Consider the following 12,396-nt stretch of genomic DNA (forward strand, 5'->3'; position numbering starts at 1 on the left):
CTAGCTCCTGAACTGTAAGAGAATAAATTCCTGTTTGTTAAGCCACCTACTTGTGGTATTTCTGTTAAAGCAGCACTGGAAAACTAAGATGGTGAGTTTATGGCAGTTTTATAATTAAGGAAGGAGTAGGGTGGTGCAAATAGTTAACCGCTTTGCTGCTAACCAAATGGATGGAGGTTCAAGCCTATTCAGAAGGGCCTAGGAAGAAGGACCTGGTGATCCACCTCCAAAAACTCAGTCACTGAAAACCCTACAGAGCACCGAGCTCCTCTGGCAGACAGGGTGGCTGTGAACCCAGCTGACTTGACAATAAATAGTGGTGCTGACTTAGATGGAAACCCAAATTAACGAGACATATGACACCAGGAAAAGTCCTTTAAAACGGTATCTATTAAAGTGCTGACCTTAATCCTACTCCTGTTTATCAGATGTCCAGCCTGCTGCTGGTGACAGACACTGTTAATTCTCTTCTCCCTGATGCTCCCATAACCAGAGGCAATGGCTATCATATTGCATATGCATGGGCATTTTAGCTGAATTCAAATTTGTACACTATTTGAAGATTTATAAAATATTTTCCTTAGAAATAAGACTACTACAGTACTTACAATCTGTATCTATCTCACTATTTCACCTACTCGTTAATTATTACTTAAATAATTCAGAGCATTACTTGTCTTAGTGTTTCACACATTTCATTGCAGAAATATTAATGTTTGATTAAGATGTACTGCCTAACACCCTGCTAAGGCTGTTAGTTAACATTTCGTATGTACATATACAACCTTTCAAAAAAAAAATCTGAAAAAATTCTAAATTCCAATTCATCAAGCCCCAAAGATTCTGGTTTACAGACTATAGATATTAACTTAAATAAAAAGCAAATCATGTACTTGTAGGGAATCAGTCCTTTGGTTCAGATCAAAATCCTTTCTGAGCCATTTCTAATGCCTGTTACACTTGGGCACCCATATTTCTATCTATAGTCAGCTACTCAATCTTGCTCTCATGGGATAATGACCATTATTACCTTCTAGGACTTACACAAAAACAAAACTTAGGGAGTTAATCACAGCTAGTAGAAATACTTCTAGACTGTATCACACTTTTATTGTAAAAGGGTCTTTACAGGACTATATGGACGCTCTGGTGGCATATTGCTTAAAGCATATGGCTGCTAACTAGAAGGCTGGTGGTTCAAACCCACCAGCCACTCCTCGGAAGGAAGACTGAACAATCTACTTCTGTAGAGACACCACCTTCGAAACCCAAGGAGGGGTCGCTGTGAATCTGGACTATAGGGAGTATGAATTAATTTCTCCCTGACAATTCAACCGCATCATTATGAAGATCAGTTATTGATGGTGAAAACAGGACCTGGCCCCACACCATGCATCTGCCTTTCTGAGTTCTGTATTTGGTTCTTAGTCTTCCATCTCCTCACTGGGGTTCAGACCAGGCTCTATCTTCTGGCTGCACTCAGGGTGCCTCCATTAAGCACTCCTTGCTAATGTGCTAAGGCTGAAAAAGCTTTTTTAGTGTGTCAAAAATAAGAAAAATGATCTGCCAAGAATACGAACATCTGTTATTCAGAAGCACTTTTCCTTCCTAGCTACTTCCCAGCTTTGCTACAAATAACAGAGGTACCAGGTAAATAGACCCTGGAGGGTTCAGGCACTATTGTATGTTGTTCTCTCTTTGTCTCCAAAAGGATTAAGCAGAGAAAGAGAGACACACACACCAGTAATATATTGTTATCAGGTTCCGTCAAGTTGATTCCGACTCACAGTGACCTTACGTACAACAGGATGAAACACTGCTCGGTCCCGTGCCATCCTCACAATTGTTAGTTAGTATGTTTGAACCCATCACAGCAGCCACTATGTCAGTCCATCACATTGAGGGTCCTCTTTTTCACTGACCCTCTACTTTACCAAGTGTGATGTCCTTGTCTAGGGACTGGTTCCTCCTGATAACATATCCAAAGTATGTGAGACAAAGTTTCACCATCCTTGCTTCTAAGGAGCATTCTTGCTGTACTTTTTCCAAGACAGATTTATTTATTCTTCTGACAGTCTATGGTATATTCAATATTCCTATCACCAACACCATACTTCAAAGGCATCAATTCTTCTTCAGTCTCTATTCATTGCCCAGCTTTGGCATACATATGAGGTGACTGAAAATGCCATGGCTTGGTCAGACACACCTTAATCCTCAAAGTGACATCTTTGCTTTTTAACACTCTAAAGAGGTCTTTTGCAGTAGATTTGTGCAATGTAATACAATGTTCAATTCTTGGCTGCTGCTTTTATGGGCTTTGATATCCTTAAGTCTACATCTTCTTCTGAACCCAGCTTCACCAATTTTTTCAGTAGACCACCACGTCCTTCTTCCTGGTCTTAATCTGAGAAGTCCACCCAAACCTGTCCACCATGGGTGACCCTGCTGATATGTGAGGTTCTGGTGGCATAGCTTCCAGCACCACAGTAACATGCAAAACACCAGGGTATGACAAACTGACAGAGAGTGGCGGCTAGTAACACAGCCAACATATTTTGTGTGTGTTTTAATATTCTACTCTAAATTGGCTGTGTAGAAGGATTACTGCACACAACACACTTTTGTATACTTTACTCCATTTAATCAAACACTATGAGGTAGATGAGGACTTACAGATGAGGATTTAGAAGATGTAAACACTTTTACAGATAAGAACTGAGGCTAAGCAGCTTACCAAACCTCTCACGATTATTAGGTGATAGAAACTAGATTACAATCCATCTGTCTAGTTCTCCACCCCATTCTCTCAAATATTTTACTTTATTAAAAAAAAAAAAAAAAAAAAAACCAAACACCATATTAATGCACACTTATTTTCTCAAGTCAAACAATACAGATATGTTAATGTCTCTTTTCCCATCTCAGTTCTACTCCCTTAAGGCAACAATTTCAATAGCTTCCACTTCTTTCTCCGTACTCATACATCATATATGTTGTTGTTGTTGTTATGTTGTTGAGTCGGCCCTGACTCATAGCAACCCCTCCTTGGGTTTCCAAGGCAGAATCACTATGGAAGTAGATTGTCCAACCTTCCTTCCGAGGAGTGGCACCATATATACACACATAAAAAGATTCCCTTGTTTTCCCCCAAGAGAAAGACTATTCTATTAATACTAGTGTGCCACTTTTAAATGTATCAGGACAGCTTTCCAAGTCCACACATATAATCCTAATTCATTCTTTTAAAAAGTAATTGCAAGATATATTCTAGATGACAGGAAAAAAAAATTGATTCAACACTTCCTGATGGAAATTCGGATCATTTCTAGGTTTTTGCTATGACAAATAAAGCTGTAATAAACGTTCTTGAACATACATATGCTTAAAATTGGAACCTTGAATTCTAGAGAATAAATTAACAAAGTGAGATCTCTGGATATGATCTGTATATTTTATTTTAAGAGGTAACAGACTGTATTCCAAAAGGTACAGCAGCAATGTATGAGTACTCATTTTCTCATACCCTTGTCAGCACAAAATGTTATCAATTCTCTATCTTTTTTTTTTTACCAACTTAGGTCAAAATGTACCTATTGCAATTCTGTGATTACTGGTAAGCTCCTCATGCTCTTTCTGTTGTCAGGTTTTGCCTTACAAAGAGTAACATGTCACAACAGAACCAACCAAAATGAAAAGGGTATCAGGATGCTACAAAGAACCATACTTCAGCAAACTTGTCTGTCGGTTTGTCCTACTGTGGTGACGTGTTGATGTGAGTTTTGAGGCTGAGCCACTGGTGTTGAGAAACATATCACTTATGTTCGGAAACAAATATATTACTTACCTAAACTAACACAGACTGAGGTTGAAAATTTGAACAGAACTGTAACAAAAGAAGAAATTGGACATTGGGGGGGGGGGGAAACTACTGTCAAAAAAAAGTCCTGGCCCAGAGAGTTTCACCGGAGAATTCTACCAAACATTCAGAGAAGAGCTGACACCAATCCTGCTCAAGCTATTCCAGAACACAGAAAAGCATGGAATCCTCCTAAATACATTTCTTGAAGCAAGCATAACTGTATTATGAAAGCCAGGCAAAGATATTACTAAAATGGAAAACTACAGACCAATATCCTTCATGAATATAGACACAAAAATCTTCAACAAAATCCTAGTCGATAGACTCCAACAACATATCAAAAAAAAATAATACATCATGAGCAAGTGGGATTCATACCAGCTATGCTCTGGTGGCGTAGTGCCTAAGGCATTTGACTGCTAACCAGAAGGCTAGCGGTTCAAACTCACCAGCCACTCCTCAGAAGGAAGGTTGGGCAATCTACTTCTGTAGTGATACCACCTTGGAAGCCCAAGGAGGGGTCACTATGAGTCGGATCTGACTGGACAGTGGTGTGTTGAGTTTGTTGTATGCAAGGATAATTCAATTTAGAAAAGCAAACATAATCTATCACATAAGTAAAATAAAGGAAAAGAATCACATGATCATAACAATCTATGCAGAAAAGGCATTTGATAAAATCCAACACCTATTCCTGATACAAAAACTCTCAGAAAAATAGTAACAGAAGGGAAATTCCTCAACATAATAAAGGGTATATGCACAAAACCAACAGCCAACATTATTCTCAACAGAGACAGACTGAAAGTATTCGCCTTGTGAATGGGAATCAGACATGGATGCCCTCAATCTCCACTTTTACTCAACATTATATTGAAAGTCCTAGCCAGGCCACTAAGGCAAGAAAGGGAAATCAAAGACATCCAAATTGGTAAGAAAGAAGTAAAACTATCGCTATTTGCAGATAATATGATCCTATACATGGAAAACCCAAGAGATTCAGCAAAATAACTACTGGAACTAATTGAGAGATTCAGTATAGTGGCAGGATACAAGATCAACAAACAAAAATCGGCTGGATTCCTCTACACCAGCAAGGAGATTGCTGAAAAGGAAATCAATACCATTCTCAATAGCTACCAAAAAGATGAAGAAAAAAACAAAAACAAAAAACCTTGGGAATAAATCTTACCAGGGACACAAAAAAACCTATACAAAGAAATCTACAAAACACTACTTCAGGAAACTACAAGAGATCTACATAAATGGAAGAATATATCGTGTTCATGGATAGAAGACTGAACATTGTGAAAATGTCAATACTACCTGTGGTAGTTAAGGTTACTTGGCTGTGCAGTGGTTTTCAGTGGCTGGACAGCTGGATGCAGTTATTCCCACATGATGAGACTGAATGTGGTGTAATCAACTCCATGGTGGAATCTGCTGTGAGCAGCTAATTAGTCACCAATTAGTTCAGGATGTGGCCTACTTCCAGTGTATAAGAAGACATTTTGAGAAAGGTCTCTAGTTTTTTGGCACACTTTGATCCTGCATTTAACAGTCTTCATCCAGTGGCCTGCCACGTGCTTGCCAATTTTAAAATTGTTCCTAGACTTGAGCCAGTGGCCTGCCATGTGTCTGTTGATCTTGAGACTGTGCCATTTTACCTGTGGATCTTGGGTTAATCAGCCTCAGCAGCCAGCAGCTACATGAGTCAGAAAACACCTCCAGCTCTAGTGGGTCTGCAACAGGAGGCAGAGCTGAAGGTTGAAGGGCCCCTAGAGCCAGTACTTTGAACTTGGACTTCTAGCCTACTAAACTGTAAGAGAATAACTGTTTGTTAAAGCCATCCACTTGTGGCATTTCTGTTATAGTAGCACTAACCAAAACCAAACCAAACTCACTGCCGTCAAGTCAGATCCGACTCATAGCGACCCCTCCTTGGGTTTCCGAGGTGGTATCACTACGGAATTAGATTGTCCAACCTTCCTTCCGAGGAGTGGCTAGTGGGTTTGAATTACCAGCCTTCTGGTTAGCAGTCAAATGCTTTAGGCACTATGCCACCAGAGCTCCAATAGTAGCACTAGAGAACCAAAACACTATCCATAGCAATCTATACATTCAATGGAATCCCAATCCAGATTCCATTAACATTCTTTAAGGACATGGAAAAACCAATCACTATGTGGAAAGGAAAGGGCCTTTAGATAATCAAAACACTACTGAAGAAGAACAAAGCACAAGGTCTCACTCACATTTCCAGATCTCAAAACCTACTATACAGCCACAGCAGTTGTATCAGTACAGTGAAAGACACATAGATCAGTGGAATAGAATTGAGAACCCAGAAATAGATCCATCTACCCAAGGTCAGCTGACCTTTGGCAAAGGGCCAAAATCCATTAAATGGGGAAAGTATAGTCTCTTTAACAAATGGTGCTGGCAAAACTGGATATCCATTTGCAGAAAAATGAAACAAGATCCATACCTCACACCATACACAAAAACTAACTCCAGGTGGATCAAAGACTTAAATGTGAAACCTATAACTATAATGTTCATCAAAGAAAAAATAGGGCAAACTTAAGGTCCTTAATTTATGACATAGTCTATCAAGCATAATCTAAAATGCACAAATAGCAGAAGATAATTTAGATGACTGAGACCTTCCAAAAATTAAATTCTTATGTATATCTTCTCCAAAAGAGCAAAAAAAAGAACCCACAGATTAGGGAAAAAATATTTATCAATGACATATTAGATAAGGGATTTATCTCTAAAATTTATAGAAAACTCTAATACTTCAACATCAAAAAGAAAATCCAATTTAAAAATGGGCAGAAGACATGAAGAGACACTTCACCAAAGATATTCAGGCAGCCAACAAACACATGAGGACATGTTTATGATCATCAGCCATTAGAGAGATGCAAATCAAAACAACAATGAATAAAAACAGTAAGGTTCAATAAGACAGAAAATAACAATTGCTGATGAGGATGTGGCAAGACTGGAACTGTCATACACTGCTTGTGGGACCGTAAAATGATACAACCACAGTATGGTGATTCCTTTAAAAGATGGAAATAGAAATACCATTTGATCTAGCAATCCCATTACTAGTTATATATCCTAAAGAAAGGAGAGGCAGGACATGAATATATGCACACCCATGTTCATCACAGCATTATTCACAAAATCAAATAGATGGAAACAGCCAAAGTGCCCATCAACAGAAGAACAGGTAACCAAATAATGGAATACTATGCAACACTAAAGAATAATGTAGAATCCTGTTCTACATCCCACTTTGGCAACTAGTGACAGGGATCTTAAAAGCTTGCAAGCAGCCATCTAGATGTAATGATGGGTCTCTCCTCATCCAGAGCAAGAAGAAGGAAGAAAACCAAGGACGCATGGAAACAATTAGTTCAAGTGACTAATACACCATTGTGATCCTCAGCCTATATGACTATGAGACCAGAAGAACTAGATGGTGCCCAGCTACCACTGTCAACCACTTGAAGGGGGATCTATGTAGGAGATCCTGCATAGAGTGGAAATTCAATGTTCAATGTGGAACAAAACTCAAAATCATTTAAAAAAAAAAAAAAAGACTGGGTTTGCTGATCTGATGGAACCACTGAGACTATGGCCCCTAGTTGCCCCTCAGGTCTGGAATTGGGCCCTCTCCTACGGTTTCCAGCCAAACAAAAGAGGCATAGGAGCTGAACATTTACACTCCTTGGAGAGATCAGTCATGGGAGACTAGAGGGCCTGTGTATGCACAGGGAGATGGCTTGGGAGGCAGGAGTGCATGGGGAGGAGGGATGCAGGGAAGAGGTAACTACAGGGAAGAAGTCGGCGGGAACTGTTGCATTGTGGGAAATTGCAGTCAGTATCATGAGACAAAGTGTATGTGAGCTGCTGTATGGAAACTGAATTTGTGTAAATGTTCACCCAAATTACAATAAAAATATTTAAAAAAAAAAAAAAGAAGAAGAAGAAGAACGTAGAATCCGTGAAACACCTCCTAATGTAGATGAACTCGGAGGACATTAGGCTGAGTGAAATAAGGCAATCTCAGAAAGACAAATATTGTATTAGTCCACTATTGTAAAAAGTCAAGGAAAGGTTTACATATGGAAGGAAATGTTCTTTGTTGATTACCAGGGATGGGAGGGGAAGGGAAGGAAGACTGCTGGATAGGTAAGAGACAAGTATTGATTTGAGTGAAGGGAAAGGCAATATACCAAAAGTGAGTGACCAACACAGTAACACTAAGGAAAAGGAAGATATAGGTAGGTAAGTGCACAAGAGGTAGAGACAACAAAGAAAAACACTTTTACATACATGACAGTGCATTATCAGTAATAACACACATTGATCTACAGGTGGATGCATAGGTAGACTAGCTAAATGATCAGGTATATCTAGGCAAAAGGGAATATACCCATGACCATATATAAATTTGGTGGAGCTCTGGTAGCATAGTGCCTAAGGCACTTGACTGCTAACCAGAAGGCTGGTGTCCCACCAGCTACTCCTTGGAAGGAAGGTTGGGCAATCTACTTCCATAGTGATACCGTCTCAGAAACCCAAGAAGGGGTCACTATGAGTCGGGTCCGACTCGACGGCACATAACAGTACTACAACAAAGACCACAAAGAGCAACATGGAGAATGAAGGCTTCTTGAAATGCCTGTAACTACATCTCTGAAACCAGGAAGTAAGAAAGCTTACAAAGTTCATATTATGTGTAGTGTTGCCCAAAACCCCTGAACCAGCATGATGAGCTGCAAGGAGTGGGCAAGTGCCACATGTAGACCAGAAAGTACACAGGAGTTCAGGTGGTGGCAGATGTCAGCAATGCACAACGAATATTCAACCCCAGAAGGAGAGGACTCACCCTGGTAGAACCACTGTGAGCAGGACTAAGAAGGAAGAGGGCAAGGACACAGAGAGAGGCAGTAAGAAGGCAAGGTCAGTGATGGAGAACTCCGGTGCAGATGCAGGAAAGTGCCACTTCCAACGGAGAAAGGAGCACCTTGGCAGGAAGGGGCACAGTGTCTCAGAATCTGGCTGGCAAGGATCAAGGGAAGCACCCAGGCTATGAGTAGGAGTCCATCTGAGTGGTGTTAGGATCCTAAAGTCTGAGGAGGCTTGGCCACACAGAGGTGGCATATAGTAAAGAAAGTATACATCACCATAGTATCACAGGAGGGGGCTCTTGGGCTAAGAAACTAGGAAAGCTACCTTCCTTCTCCCCATCACAGGATTTCTTGCTAATAGTTGGTTTAGAAAAACCCAACTCATTCAAAAATAAAAGACAAAACCTGTAACTCAACATCCAATCAAAGGTAACTTTAAAAAAAAAAAAAAAGTACTGTAAGGAAAAAAAAAAAGCACATTGACCCATGTCACTTTAGTTTTGCATATTTCACTGTACATAAATTATATTTCATTAAAATGTATTTTAAAAAGAAAAGTAATGCAAAAAGAGTAACAAAACTTATCAGAAAAATGTTGCCACACAGTAGAAGAAATTTTAACTCAACATTCTAATCTGACTTTTAAACAATTAACAAAGTAATGACAGCTGTGCAGGAAGATGACAAAGTAGAAATAAAGAACTCAAGGGGTAGGAACAGAAGGTGTGATCACCAGACAACAGAAGGACGTGAAACAGGAACTGGTAGATTTAGAAGAAAAAGACAAGAACATTTCAGAAATGAAAACCAAATGGCAAGAGACACAAGGGAGAAGTGATACCACTCTAAGGGACACTGTGAAGAACATAAAGAACAGAAATAAGAAAAGTAAAGAAAATAAAATAGAAATAAATGAAAATCATTTGAGAGAAGGTAAAAGAGAAGACAGGCAGATGAAACTGCACAGAGTCCTAGAAGAAAAAAACAAAACAATGGAACAGGACAAATATTTTTAAACATAATTCAGTTTTAAGTAGGTTTTGGAATTGGAATTAAGGGAGAAATTGGCTCAGATCACAGACCTCAATTCAGAGACTGAAAGAGGAAGGAAGGCCTGGAAGTTATCTGCAAGGCTGTAAGAGCCAGGAACAGGGAAGAGGTAGTCTGTGCTGGCCAGGACTCCTCCTCACGGAGTTTCTCCAGAGCTGCTCCTACATACTGTAGCCATGAAGAGGAAGGCAAAGGAGTACCAGATGAAATACTGGAGGCATAGCTTCCAGCATCACAGCAACACATAAGCTACCACAGCATGACACAGAGACAGAATACTACTCAGCAACATAAAGGAACAAACTACTGATACACACAAGAGCATGGATGAAACTCAAAAACATTATGTTGAGTGAAAGAAGTCTTATGCAAAGGAGTATATGTATCTAAAGTTCTGCTATAGGTAAAACCATTTCATAGCGAAAAAAGGTGAGAAAAGTGGTTGCCTCTAGGAAGGTGGAAGTGAAGATCAACAAAAAGGGGCATGAGGAAACTTGGGTCACACAACTGTATGCATGAAGAGTATACTTAATTAGAAACCTAAGGGGCAGTGAGCTCATGTTCATGGGGGAGGGAAAACTCAGAAAACGAGGGTGAGAATGGTATGTAATCAACGTCATTGAATTGTACATGTAGACACTATGGATTTAATGCATGTTTAACGGTATATATTCTCAACAACAAAATAAATTATTTAAAAAAAAAGAATACTTAAGACTTGTACCTTTCGGTGAAGGCTGATTTCACCTCAAGACAAAAAAACAAAAACTAAAACAAATATTGAACTGTTAATGCTACTCATACTAAAGCATTAGGGGGAAATGTGCAATGTCTTCAATTTCCTTCGAAATGCATCAAAAAATGAGATGGAATGTGAATGAATAGATGGTTAAACTGAGAGGCCTGTGATAAATTACATGTGCTATTATTATTAGGTTCTGTCAAATTGGTTCTGCCTCACAGCAATCCCATGTACAACAGAACGAAACACGGCCCGAGTCCTGCAACATCTAACAACTGTTCCTATGCTGTAACCACTGTGCCAGCCCATCTAGTTGAGGGCCTTCCTCTTTTTTCCTGTCTACTTTACCAAGCATGATGTCCTTCTCCATGGACTGGTCATTCCTGATAACATGTCCAAAGAACACAAGACAAAGTCTTCCCATCCTCCCTTCTGAGGAGCATTCTGGCTGTATTTCTTTTTTTTTTTTTTTTTTAATTTGTCTCAGAAATTTTTATTTCTGCCTGGACTCGGACTTAGAGGCAGAAACTCTCAGAGAGGACAGCCTCCGTCTCTTGGCAATCTGTTCCTCGCGCTTTTCTTTGGCCTCCTTCATTCTCTTGGCCAAAAGTCCGGCATATTCTGCACCTCCTCCTTATTTTTCTTAGTGTGCTGTTTCTGCAGAGCAATACACCTACGTTTGTGTTGCAGGACACGTGGAGTAACAAGACGCTGAATCTTGGGTGCTTTGGTTCTGGGTTTCTTGCCTTCTTTGTTCAGGGGCTTTCTCACAACATACTGGCGGACATCATCTTCTTTAGAGAGATTGAAAAGTTTGTGGATTCTGCTAGCTCTTTTAGGCCCCAGGCGATGAGGCACAGTAGTATCAGTTAGTCCTGGGATATCCTTCTCTCCTTTTTTTTACAATAACCAAGTTGAGACCGCTCAGATTAGCATCCACAATGCAATCCCAGACAGATTTGCGCTTTCTCTCTCCAGTTCTCCTTGGTCTGTAACAGGAATGCCCCTTACTCAGTAGCAGGCAGACACAGCCATGGGTCAAGACACCCTGCTTCATGGGAAAACCCTGTTTGTCGTTCCAACCACTGATTTGGACAACATAACCCTTCCACTCGTCACCATGAGAATCAGCAGCAACTTCTATGACCATTCGCTTCTCATAAAAGATAGAAAGTTTGCGTTCATCGTCCACTTCAATGAGTTTCTGGCAGCCAGTGGCTGGGAAGGAGATGTTCAGCTTCATGGTGAAACAGCCTATCTCTGGCTATATTTCTTCCAAGATAGACCGATTCATTCTTCCATGGTATATTCAATAATTTCACTAATACCATAATTCAAATGCATCAACTCTTCTTCAGTCTTCCTTATTCTTTGTCTAGTGTGCACATGCATGAGGCAATTGAAAACATCATAGCTTGAGTCAGGTGCACCTTAGTCTTAAAAGTGACATCTTTGCTTTGTAACACTTTAAAGCAGTCTTTTGAGCAGACTTACCCAATGCAATATGTCATTTGATTTCTTAACTGCTGCTACAATATGTGTTGATTGTAGATCCAAGTACAATGTGGCTCCAGTAAATACCACAGCCAAGAAAACCCTATGGGGCAGTTCTACTGTGTCACATGGGGTCACATGAGTCGGCATAACTCAAAGCAACACAATACCACCACTCTGCTCTTATTTCCCTCCTTAGTTCTTATTATATGACATGTATTTCTTTGTTTTATATGCTCCCCATCCCCGCTTACCATCAAAATTAAGTTCATTGGATGGGGGTGGGGGTGAATCTTGCTTGCTTCATTTTGATGTCC

At 39.9% G+C, this 12,396-nt stretch overlaps 1 pseudogene; it reads right to left on the reverse strand.

The window, feature by feature from the left end:
- Positions 1-11,078: 11,078 nt before the first annotated feature.
- Positions 11,079-11,828, reverse strand: LOC103191956 (annotated as a pseudogene).
- Between the last annotated feature and the right edge of the window lie 568 nt (positions 11,829-12,396).

This window comes from Orycteropus afer, unplaced genomic scaffold, assembly GCF_000298275.1.
Source record: "Orycteropus afer afer isolate SDZICR_OR568_19922 unplaced genomic scaffold, OryAfe1.0 scaffold00021, whole genome shotgun sequence".
Classification (NCBI taxonomy): Eukaryota; Metazoa; Chordata; class Mammalia; order Tubulidentata; family Orycteropodidae; genus Orycteropus; species Orycteropus afer.